Genomic DNA, 12,598 nt, shown 5'->3' on the forward strand with positions numbered 1-12,598 from the left:
AAGGTTGTAGAGTGTATGTTAGGACGAAGTGTGAATTCATGCCAGGAATAATAAGTGTGAAGTTTGATTTCCTCCCTTCTGTAATAAGCAGCCAATGAGGTATTTGTTCCTTTATTCATGTGTTTAATCTGAACCCGTTATAACGCCGGTTAAACTGTTATGTATGTAAGCACTTCAGAGTTATACCAAGCTAATAAGTCACTCGTAAGATAAGGTTGTAAGAGTGTGTTTAACTGTATTTTTCATTTACTTTATAGTTCTCACGGAAGGTGATAATTCTGACTAAAACTACAGAATAAAGCCGGCAGTTAAAATCAAGGAACGGTTGTGCTCGTGGTTACTGAAGGGAGCTACAGAGAGAGAGATAGAAAGGAGAGAGAGCGAGATAGAAAGGAGAGAGAGAGAGAGATAGAATGGAGAGAGAGAGAGATAGAAAGGAGAGAGAGAGAGATAGAAAGGAGAGAGAGAGAGATAGAATGGAGAGAGAGAGAGAGAGAGAGATAGAATGGAGAGAGAGAGAGAGAGATAGAATGGAGAGAGAGAGAGATAGAATGGAGAGAGAGAGAGAGATAGAATGGAGAGAGAGAGAGAGAGAGATAGAATGGAGAGAGAGAGAGAGAGAGATAGAATGGAGAGAGAGAGAGAGAGAGAGATAGAATGGAGAGAGAGAGAGAGAGATAGAATGGAGAGAGAGAGAGATAGAATGGAGAGAGAGAGAGAGAGAGAGAGAGAGAGAGAGAGAGAGAGAGAGAGAGAGAAGGGAGAGAGTGAGATAGAAAGGAGAGAGAGAGAGAAGGGAGAGAGTGAGAGAGAGAAGGAGAGAGAGAGAAGGGAGAGAAGGGAGAGAGTGAGATAGAAAGGAGAGAGAGAGAGAAGGGAGAGAGAGAGAGAGAGAAGGAGAGAGAGAGAAGAAAGGAGAGAAGAGAGAGAGAAGGAGAGAGAGAGAAGGGAGAGAGGGAGATAGAAAGGAGAAAGAGAGAGAAGAAAGGAGAAGAGAGAGAGAAGGGAGAGAGAGAAGAGAAGGGAGAGAGAGAAGGGAGAGAGAAGGGATAGAGAAGGGATAGAGAGATAGAGAAGGGAGATAGAAAGGAGAGGGAGAGAGAGATAGAAAGGAGAGAGAGAGATAGAAAGGAGAGAGAGAGAGAGAGAGAGAGAGAAAGAGAGAAAGAGAGAGAGAGAGAGAGAGAGAGAGATAGAAAGAGAGAGAGAGAGAGATAGAAAGGAGAGAGAGATAGAAAGGAGAGATAGATAGAAAGGAGAGAGAGAGAGAGAGAGAGAGATAGAAAGGAGAGAGAGAGAGAGAGAGAGAGAGATAGAAAGGAGAGAGAGAGAGATAGAAAGGAGAGAGAGAGAGAGATAGAAAGGAGAGAGAGAGAGAGATAGAAAGGAGAGAGAGATAGAAAGGAGAGAGAGTGAGAGAGAGAAAGGAGAGAGAGAGAGAGAGAGAAAGAGAGAGAGAGAGAGAGAGAGAGAGAGAGAGAGATAGAAAGGAGAGAGAGATAGAAAGGAGAGAGAGATAGAAAGGAGAGAGAGTGAGAGAGAGAAGGAGAGAGAGAGAGAGAGAGAAAGGAGAGAGAGTGAGAGAGAGAGAGAGAGAGAGAGAGAGAGAGAGAGAGATAGAAAGGAGAGAGTGTAACTGACAGTTAGACTTACAGGTTATGTCGTTGTCTTTTGTTTGAATTGTTTACGTGTCCGCTGTACGGGGGAAATGATAATACAAGCAGACCTACGTAGCTAATACTGTTTTAACGTGGATCCTTATTGTAGCAACACACTTTTGGAGGGAAGGCAATCCTGCGATGCGTTAGCTAAGTTTTCATGTCATCGGGTGTAGTTCATAAAGGTTGTAGAGTGTATGTTAGGACGAAGTGTGAATTCATGCCAGGAATAATAAGTGTGAAGTTTGATTTCCTCCCTTCTGTAATAAGCAGCCAATGAGGTATTTGTTCCTTTATTCATGTGTTTAATCTGAACCCGTTATAACGCCGGTTAAACTGTTATGTATGTAAGCACTTCAGAGTTATACCAAGCTAATAAGTCACTCGTAAGATAAGGTTGTAAGAGTGTGTTTAACTGTATTTTTCATTTACTTTATAGTTCTCACGGAAGGTGATAATTCTGACTAAAACTACAGAATAAAGCCGGCAGTTAAAATCAAGGAACGGTTGTGCTCGTGGTTACTGAAGGGAGCTACAGAGAGAGAGATAGAAAGGAGAGAGAGAGAGATAGAAAGAGAGAGAGAGAGAGATAGAAAGGAGAGAGAGAGAGATAGAAAGGAGAGAGAGAGAGATAGAATGGAGAGAGAGAGAGAGAGAGAGAGAGAGAGAGAGAGAGAGAGAGAGAGAGAGAGAGATAGAATGGAGAGAGAGAGAGAGAGAGAGAGATAGAAAGAGATAGAATGGAGAGAGAGAGAGAGAGATAGAATAGAAAGAGATAGAATGAGAGAGAGAGAGATAGATGAGAGAGAGAGAGAGAGATAGAATGGAGAGAGAGAGTGAGAGAGAGAGAGAGAGAGAGAGAGAGAGAAGAGAGAGAGAGAGAGAGAGAAGAGAGAGAGAGAAGGGAGAGAGTGAGATAGAAAGGAGAGAGAGAGAGAGAAGGAGAGAGGGAGATAGAAAGAGAGAAAGAGAGAGATAGAAAGGAGAAGGGAGAGAGAGAGAAGAGAGAGAGAGAGAAGGAGAGGAGAGAGAGAGAGAGAGGAGAGAGAGAGAGAAGGAGAGAGAAGGGATAGAGAAGGGATAGAGAGATAGAGAAGGGAGATAGAAAGGAGAGGGAGAGAGAGATAGAAAGAGAGAGGGAGAGAGATAGAAAGGAGAGAGAGAGAAGAGAGAGAGATAGAAAGGAGAGAGAGAGAGAGAGAGAGAGAGAGAGAGAGAGAGAGAGAGAAAGGATAGAGAGAGAGAAGAGATAGAAAGGAGAGAGAGAGAGATAGAAAGAGAGAGAGAGAAAGGAGAGAGAGAGAGAGATAGAAAGGAGAGAGAGAGAGAGATAGAAAGAGAGAGAGAGATAGAAAGGAGAGAGAGAGAGAGATAGAAAGAGAGAGAGAGATAGAAAGAGAGAGATAGAAAGAGAGAGAGAGAGAGAGAGATAGAAGAGAGAGAGAGAGAGAGAGAGAGAGAGAGAGATAGAAAGGAGAGAGAGAGAGAGAGAGAGAGAGAGAGAGATAGAAAGAGAGAGAGAGAGAGAGAGAGAGAGAGAGAGATAGAAAGGAGAGAGAGATAGAAAGGAGAGATAGATAGAAAGGAGAGAGAGATAGAAAGGAGAGATAGATAGAAAGGAGAGAGAGAGAGAGAGAGAGATAGAAAGGAGAGAGAGAGATAGAAAGGAGAGAGTGTAACTGACAGTTAGACTTACAGGTTATGTCGTTGTCTTTTGTTTGAATTGTTTACGTGTCCGCTGTACGGGGGAAATGATAATACAAGCAGACCTACGTAGCTAATACTGTTTTAACGTGGATCCTTATTGTAGCAACACACTTTTGGAGGGAAGGCAATCCTGCGATGCGTTAGCTAAGTTTTCATGTCATCGGGTGTAGTTCATAAAGGTTGTAGAGTGTATGTTAGGACGAAGTGTGAATTCATGCCAGGAATAATAAGTGTGAAGTTTGATTTCCTCCCTTCTGTAATAAGCAGCCAATGAGGTATTTGTTCCTTTATTCATGTGTTTAATCTGAACCCGTTATAACGCTGGTTAAACTGTTATGTATGTAAGCACTTCAGAGTTATACCAAGCTAATAAGTCACTCGTAAGATAAGGTTGTAAGAGTGTGTTTAACTGTATTTTTCATTTACTTTATAGTTCTCACGGAAGGTGATAATTCTGACTAAAACTACAGAATAAAGCCGGCAGTTAAAATCAAGGAACGGTTGTGCTCGTGGTTACTGAAGGGAGCTACAGAGAGAGAGATAGAAAGGAGAGAGAGCGAGATAGAAAGGAGAGAGAGAGAGATAGAAAGGAGAGAGAGAGAGATAGAAAGGAGAGAGAGAGATAGAATGGAGAGAGAGAGAGAGAGAGAGAGAGAGAGAGAGAGAGAGAGAGAGAGAGAGAGATAGAATGGAGAGAGAGAGAGAGATAGAATGGAGAGAGAGAGAGAGAGAGAGAGAGAGAGAGAGAGAGAGATAGAATGGAGAGAGAGAGAGAGATAGAATGGAGAGAGAGAGAGAGAAAGAGATAGAATGGAGAGAGAGAGAGAGAGAGAGAGAGAGAGAGAGAGAGAGAGAGAGAGAGAGAGAGAAAGAGATAGAATGGAGAGAGAGAGAGAGAGAGAAAGGAGAATGGAGAAAGAGAGAGAGAGAGAGAGAGAAAGGAGAGAGAGAGAGAGAGAGAGAGAGAGAGAGAGAGAGAAAGGAGAGAGAGAGAGAAAGGAGAGAGAGAGAGAGAGAGAGAGAGAGAGAGAGAGAGAGAGAGAGAGAGAGAGAGAGAGAGAGAGAGAGAGAGAGAGAGATATAATGGAGAGAGAGAGAGAGAGAGACAGAATGGAGAGAGAAAATGAAGTGTGTCATGTCCGGGTCACACCACTCAATGGGTTCCCCCCTGGGCTACCATCCTCGCTACGGAAAATACAGGGTCTGTTTATGAATGACATGGTGGAACACAGACTGTGGAACTCATATTCAGGGAGAGATTATGGTTTGGACTGTGTGTTCAAACCATAATAACTCCCTCATGATGTCACAAATCTCAGAATAACGACCACGCCTAATGGCAGGTTGAGAGAATAGAGAGGGCCATGGAATATTGTTGCCTAGTAGGCTGTTTTTAGGCACCTTGACTCAGGTGTCAATCAACTATGTGGTAGTGTAGTGTAGTGTAGTGTGTAGACTACTAGTTCTATGGTTGGGATTCAAGGTGGTGGTTCTTGATAACTGGCCATGCAATCACCAATCAGTGCTCAATTGATCAAGGAATTGTTCAAGAACCGAGAGAGAATAAACCATTAGGACTGGAGACGGGGGAGAATGTCTGGCCTACATTAACATAGCAAGCAAGTGTAATAACTACGCACACAATTGGTTTTGGAATCGGTTGATCCAATACAGACACATTCCTTCATCTTTCATTAGCTTCACCCCAACATACACACAGTCTCTGATAATCTACCCAGGAAAGGGATGAAAATAGTCCATACTAATATATTAATATATGTAGCCTTAGAAATAAGGTTCATGAAACAAATAACTCGCTAACATCAGATAACATTGATATACTGGCCATCTCCGAAGCTCACTTAGATCATTCCTTTGATGATACATCAGTAGCAATACAGTGATAACCTTAATAGAAAGAACAAGAATGCCTATGGGGGAGGTGTTTCTGTATGTGTTCAGAGACATATCCCTGTAAAGCTTAGAGAGGATCTCATGTCTGTTGAATTGTTGCGGTTGCATATTAACCTGCCTCATCTAAAGCCTCTTATTTTGGGGTGCTGCTATAGGCCACCAAATGCTAACAGTGCTGCTAAGTGCTAACGCTGCTACTAAGTGCTAACGGTGCTGCTAAGTGCTAACGGTGCTGCTAAGTGCTAACCGTGCTGCTAAGCGCTAACCGTGCTGCTAAGTGCTAACGCTGCTGCTAAGTGATAATGGTGCTGCTAAGTGCTAACGGTGCTGCTAAGTGCTAACGGTGCTGCTAAGCGCTAACCGCGCTGCTAAGCGCTAACAGAAGGATTTGGATAACAAGTGTGCAATGCTTGATAATGTGTGTGATGGTAACAGAGATGTCTATTTTCTACCAATAGTGTTGGATATGTGACATCCACTTGAATCAATCATATTTTCACTAATGTTGCAGAGCTTTGCTTCAAAACAATATCAGTTTGCATTGGCTGTAGTGACCATTACATTGTGGCAATAATAAGGGAAGTGCCAAAGGTTGGGCCTAAAGTCATTTATAAGAGATCATACAAGAACAAATGGAAAGGAGTGTGTGTCCACAGGCATGGAAGGAAGCTAAAGTCATTCCACTAACTAAAAATAGTAAAGCTCTCTTTGCTGACTAACAGCCACCCATTCAGTTTGCTACCTGTTCTGAGTAAACTGATGGAGAGGATTGTGTTCGAGCAAATACAATGCTATTTTTCAGAGAACAAGTGAACTACTGACTTTCAGCATGCATGTAGAAAAGGGCACTCAACTTGTACTGCACTGACTCAGATGACTGATGATTGGTTAAGATAAATGGATAATTAGATTTCAGTGCAGCCTTTGATGTTATTGATCATAAATGATTGAAAAACCAAACTTTCTAAGGCTTTACATCACCTACCATCCATCACATGGCTGGAGAGTTATTTATCCAATAGAACCCAGAGAATGTTCTTCAATGGAAGCTTCTCCATCATCAGACATGTGTTTGTGCGGTCTCCCACAGGCCGTCACGCTCTATTTTTACAATTGATTTACCACTGGTCTTAGACGAAGCTAAACTCAAAAAAAGAAACGTCCTCTCACTGCCATCTGTGTTTATTGTCAGCAAACTTAACATGTGGAAATATTTGTATGAACATAACAAGATTGAACAACTGAGACATAAATTGAACAAGTTCCACAGACATGTGACTAACAGAAATGGAATGTCTCCCTGAACAAAGGGAGGGTCAAAATCAAAAGTAACAGTCAGTATCTGGTGTGGCCACAAGCTGCATTAAGTACTGCAGTGCATCTCCTCCTCATGGACTGCACCAGATTTGCCGGTTCTTGCTGTGAGATGTTAACCCACTCTTCCACCAAGGCACCTGCAAGTTCCCAGACATTTCAAGGGGGAATGGCCCTAGCCCTCACCCCCCGATTCAACAGGTCTCAGACGTGCTCAATGGATCTGAGATCCGGGCTCTTCGCTGGCCATGGCAGAACACTGACATTCCTGTCTTGCAGGAAATCACACACAGAACGAGCGGTATGGCTGGTGGCATTGTCATGCTGGAGGGTCAGGATGAGCCTGCAGGAAGGGTACCACATGAGGGAGGAGGAAGTCTTCCCTGTAACGCACAGCGTTGAGATTGCCTGCAATGACAACAAGCTCAGTCCAATGATGCTGTGACACACCGCCCCAGACCATGACAGACCCTCCACCTCCATATCGATCCCGCTCCAGAGTACAGGCCTCGGTTTAACGCTCATTCCTTCGACGATAAACGCAAATCCGACCATCACCCCTGGTGAGACAAAACCGTGACTAGTCAGTGAAGAGCACTTTTTGCCAGTCCTGTCTGGTCAAACGACGGTGGGCTTGTGCCAATAGGTGACGCTGTTGCCGGTGATGTCTGGTGAGGACCTGCCTCACAACAGCCCTACAAGCCCTCAGTCCAGCCTCTCTCAGATTGTGCGTTCCTGGTGTAACTCGGGCAGTTGTTGTTGCCATCCTGTACCTGTCTCGCAGGTGTGATGTTCTGATGTACCGATCCTGTGCAGGTGTTGTTATACGTGGTCTGCCACTACAAGGACGATCAGCTGTCCGTCCTGTCTCACAGTACAGACATTGCAATTTATTGCCCTGGCCACATCTGCAGTCCTCAGGCCTCCTTGCAGCATGACTATGGCACGTTCACTCAGATGAGCAAGGACCCTGGGCATCGTTCATCTGGTGTTTTTCAGAGTCAGTAGAAAGGCCTCTTTAGTGTCCTAACTGTGACCTTAATTGCCGACTGTCTGTAAGCTGTTAGTGTCTTAACAACTGTTCCACACGTTCATTAATTGTGTATGGTGCATTGAATAAGTATGGGAAGTGTTTAAACCCTTTACAATGAAGGTATGTGAAGTTATTTGGATTTTTACGAATTATCATTGAAAGACAGGGTGCTAAAAAAGGGAAGTTTATTTTTTTGCTGAGTGTTTAATGACTATGTATGCGAATTATTCCACACTCTACATGTCAGCACCCAAAGCCAGAGATCACTGAAATTCTAAATAAGGAGTTACAGTCATTATCAGAATGGGTGAATAATAATAAAACTGGTCATAAATTCTCTAAGACCTAAACCTCAACTGGAGTTGTACAGAAAGGGTGACCATTGAGAAAGTTTAGGAAGCTAAACTCCTAGGTTTTAACATGGTCAATTATCATGGCCAAATCATATTGATAAAGTTGTTGTGAAGATGGGGAGGGGTATGTTTTATATTTTAAAAAACAATGTCTGCATTTTTTATACAACAATTAACTGTACTAGTTGTTCAGGCTCTGATCTTGTCCCATCTTGATTATTGTCTCGTAATATGGTCAAGTACGGCAAAGAATGACCTAGAAAAGCAGCAGCTGTCTCAAAACAAAGCAGCACGCCTTGCCCTTAACTGACCATCAGTGGAGGCTGCTGAGGGGAGAACGGCTCATAATAATGGATGGAATGGAGTACAATGGATGGAATGGAGTATAATGAATGGAATGGAGTATAATGAATGGAATGGAGTATAATGAATGGAATGGAGTATAATGAATGGAATGGAGTACAATGGATGGAATGGAGTATAATGGATGGAATGGAGTATAATGAATGGAATGGAGTATAATAAATGGGATGGAGTACAATGGATGGAATGGAGTATAATAGATGGAATGGAGTATAATAGATGGAAAGGAGTATAATAGATGGAATGGAGTATAATTGGACACTGTGTCATTGGACACTGTGCTATCTAACCTCCAATCGAGCTTCAATGCCATACAACACTCCTTCCGTGGCCTCCAACTGCTCTTAAACGCTAGTAAAACCAAATGCATGCTTTTCAACCGATCGCTGCCTGCACCCGCATGCCCGACTAGCATCACCACACTGGATGGTTCCGACCTTGAATATGTGGACACCTATAAGTACCTAGGTGTCTGGCTAGACTGCAAACTCTCCTTCCAGACCCATATCAAACATCTCCAATCGAAAATCAAATCAAGAATCGGCTTTCTATTCCGCAACAAAGCCTCCTTTACTCACGCTGCCAAGCTTACCCTAGTAAAACTGACTATCCTACCGATCCTCGACTTCGGCGACGTCATCTACAAAATTGCTTCCAACACTCTTCTCAGCAAACTGGATGCAGTTTATCACAGTGCCATCCGTTTTGTCACTAAAGCACCTTATACTACCCACCACTGCTACTTGTATGCTCTAGTCGGCTGGCCCTCGCTACATATTCGTCGCCAGACCCACTGGCTCCAGGTCATCTACAAGGCCATGCTAGGCAAAGCTCCGCCTTATCTCAGCTCACTGGTCACGATGGCAACACCCATCTGTAGCACGCGCTCCAGCAGGTGTATCTCATTGATCATCCCTAAAGCCAACACCTCATTCGGCCGCCTTTCGTTCCAGTACTCTGCTGCCTGTGACTGGAACGAATTGCAAAAATCGCTGAAGTTGGAGACTTTTATCTCCCTCACCAACTTCAAACATCAGCTAGCTGATCAGCTAACCGATCGCTGCAGCTGTACATAATCTATTGGTAAATAGCACACCCATTTTCACCTACCTCATCCCCACAGTTTTTTATTTATTTACTTTTCTGCTCTTTTGCACACCAATATCTCTACCTGTACATGATCATCTGATCATTTATCACTCCAGTGTTAATCTGCAATATTGTAATTATTTGCCTACCTCCTCATGCCTTTTGCACACATTGTACATAGACTCCCCTTTTTTTTCTCTACTCTGTTATTGACTTGTTAATTGTTTACTCCATGTGTAACTCTGTGTTGTCTGTTCACACTGCTATGCTTTATCTTGGCCAGATCGCAGTTGCAAATGAGAACCTGTTCTCAACTAGCCTACCTGGTTAAATAAAGGTGAAATAAAATAAATAAAAAATAAATAAATAATGGATGGAATGGAGTATAATGGCTGGAATGGAGTATAATGGATGGAATGGAGTATAATGGATGGAATGGAGTATAATGGATGGAATGGAGTATAATGGATGGAATGGAGTATAATGGATAGAATGGAGTATAATGGATGGAATGGTGTATAATGGATGGAATGGAGTATAATGGATGGAATGGAGTATAATGGATAGAATGGAGTATAATGGATGGAATGGAGTATAATGGATGGAATGGAGTATAATGGATGGAATGGAGTATAATGGATAGAATGGTGTATAATGAATGGAATGGAGTATAATGGATAGAATGCCAGTCTTTCCTGGTTGAGGGTCGATGAGAGATGAACTGCTTCTCTTGTAGTTTTTATGAGAAATATTATCGTGATGAATATTCCAGATTGACTACAAAATCAAATAACATTCTGCTCAAACACCCATAAATGCGGCACAAGATATGCCACGAATTCACGGCAACGCACAGTTTTAAAGAGCCATGATCGCATGAAACTCCCAGCCATCTCCAATTACTAAAGCAAACAGCAAAATGAGCTTTAAAAAACGGATTAAACCACAACTTATGGAACGGCGGAGTTGTGAATGGACACACACACACGTGTTTTGTTGTTGTATTGTTTGTATTATGTCTTGTTTGGCATTGCATTTCAAATGTGTGTGACTGTCCTTGTCTATCAGTGTATCAGTGTTTTGTTACCTGTCATGTTCTGTGTTTTTTGCAGACCCCAGAAAAAGTAGCTGCTGCTTCTGCAAAAGCTAATGGGGATCCAAATAAACACATCTTTCAAGTGTTACAGTCGAATAAAGTCAAATGGTTATTAATTATTTGAGTGTGGGAAAAAAATCATGAATTTAAAGCTTGAAGAATCCATTGCCTACATAACGGAAGTGGATGAACTTGTCATCCGTGCATCAGTCTAGAACGGCATCATGAGGCCTGGGTTGGAAGGACGCATCTTACAATGATAATGTGGCTACATTGATATTTGTAAACCTGCCTTTTGTTAACGAGGTGACGCTGAACGGATATATTGTAACGAATTGCTGATAGGAGTTTAAGTGGGCTATTAGAAAACAATCAAAACTATAAAATAATTTAGTCGACGGGTAGACTACACGTTAGAGAACTAATCTCCACTAGTTGTAACCAATGTATCTCTCGGAACATTTCACGATAACATAATATAATTGTATATCATTGTTTTATTATAAGACAAAATGCATTGTGATATTCATATCACCCGTAGCCTATTTTCATGTACAAATATTTCCCTACAGACAGTGCCACACGCAAAACCTCGTTCACCCCACCCATCTGTCGGGAGTATGATAATACCAATACACTGCCTGGAATAACGGGGTTGTTCATTCATATCACCGAATAAGTGAAGAAGCAAACGAGCGCAAAAACGAATGAATGATAGAATCCGATGTGTTTATAGGTTATCAATGTTTTAAAAATGGGAGAAGGAAATAGGTGAATTGCTTCGAAAGGTACAGTGATGGTGCACCATGCAAGATAGGCGAAACACCGCAGGTTCTGTGCATCTATCGCAGCCTCCGGTCGAGAAGGGAGTTTAGGCTACCCGCACATCTTTGCCGTGCGCTGGCAACATATTTACATTTTGCACATACCTGCAACTTGCATGTCCGTCCAGGATAATTAGGGCGGACAATGTCTCACTGTGCGACGAAAATCCTATGTTTTATTGAAGTTTTCCTGGCCTTTTCCCCGATTGATGCTCTCGTTTCTCTCAGCGCACAGCCGAATAATCCACCCCACACAAAGAGCAGAAAATGGCTGCAAGTGTATTTCCTTAAAGAGACAGGCACTCACACAGGCAGGAGGATGGTGCTGAATATGGCCAATGTTGTTGCACAGACCGACTCTCAAAACGCCTTGCGATGGGGCTTTTGTATCGTCAAAATGAAATAATGTATTTGTATATGCAATGTCGCCTATCTATCGCTATTCGTTACAAACTATTCCCCTTGAAATTATATTATAACCAACAGGCCTACATTGAAACCTGCTGTACATTCTTCCCCAGGTCCATTTGATTAGATATTGCAGGATATTACTTACTTGCCATGCACTGCACAGGCACCACTCAATGACCCAGTTTTCATGACAGAGATGGTGGCAAACTTTGATCACATCAGCTGCACAGATTACAGCGTCCTTGACAGGACTGTATAGGCCTAGTGTGCTATTTTATAGACACGGGTGTTCTTAGAAGTAAAGAAAATATTTGTAGAATTTAGTTCAGTCAACTTACAATGGATTGTATATAGAGGTTGGTTGAGTAGAATAGGCCTAAAACTGTATACTGGATGGAGTTTCCTCTGTAGGTGACGTTCTATCTACTGTATATTTATATCTATATGTCAATCTATCTCTATCTATCTATTCTATCATGTCTATCTATACTCCCACAGAGTTCCTATATGTAATTCTGCGTATACTCTCTGCCTGACAGGGTATTACTATGCCAGTACGGGTACCCAGTCAGACCTCGTTGTCACAGCAACCAGAGCAGGCATGTCAGGAACCACAGACTTACATACATTCACACTTTATCAAGGCTCAGTTTGTGTGTGTGTGTGTGTGTGTGTGTGTGTGTGTGTGTGTGTGTGTGTGTGTGTGTGTGTGTGTGTGTGTGTGTGTGTGTGTGTGTGTGTGTGTGTGTGTGTGTGTGTGTGTGTGTGTGTGTGTGTGTGTGTGTGTGTGTACATCTGCCTGAGAACCCTGGATACATTAAAACCACCTACAATTA

At 42.5% G+C, this 12,598-nt stretch overlaps 1 protein-coding gene across 1 annotated transcript in view; it reads right to left on the reverse strand.

Annotated features, from left to right (window-relative positions):
* The window catches only part of LOC124010583 (cytoplasmic FMR1-interacting protein 2-like), a 67,176-nt gene extending 55,567 nt beyond the window's left edge, over positions 1–11,609 (reverse strand). The window contains 1 exon segment of the mRNA XM_046323193.1: positions 11,457–11,609. The gene's annotated coding sequence lies outside the window, so the exon portion shown is untranslated.
* Positions 11,610–12,598: the final 989 nt, after the last annotated feature.

This window comes from Oncorhynchus gorbuscha, linkage group LG23, assembly GCF_021184085.1.
Source record: "Oncorhynchus gorbuscha isolate QuinsamMale2020 ecotype Even-year linkage group LG23, OgorEven_v1.0, whole genome shotgun sequence".
Lineage (NCBI taxonomy): Eukaryota > Metazoa > Chordata > Actinopteri > Salmoniformes > Salmonidae > Oncorhynchus > Oncorhynchus gorbuscha.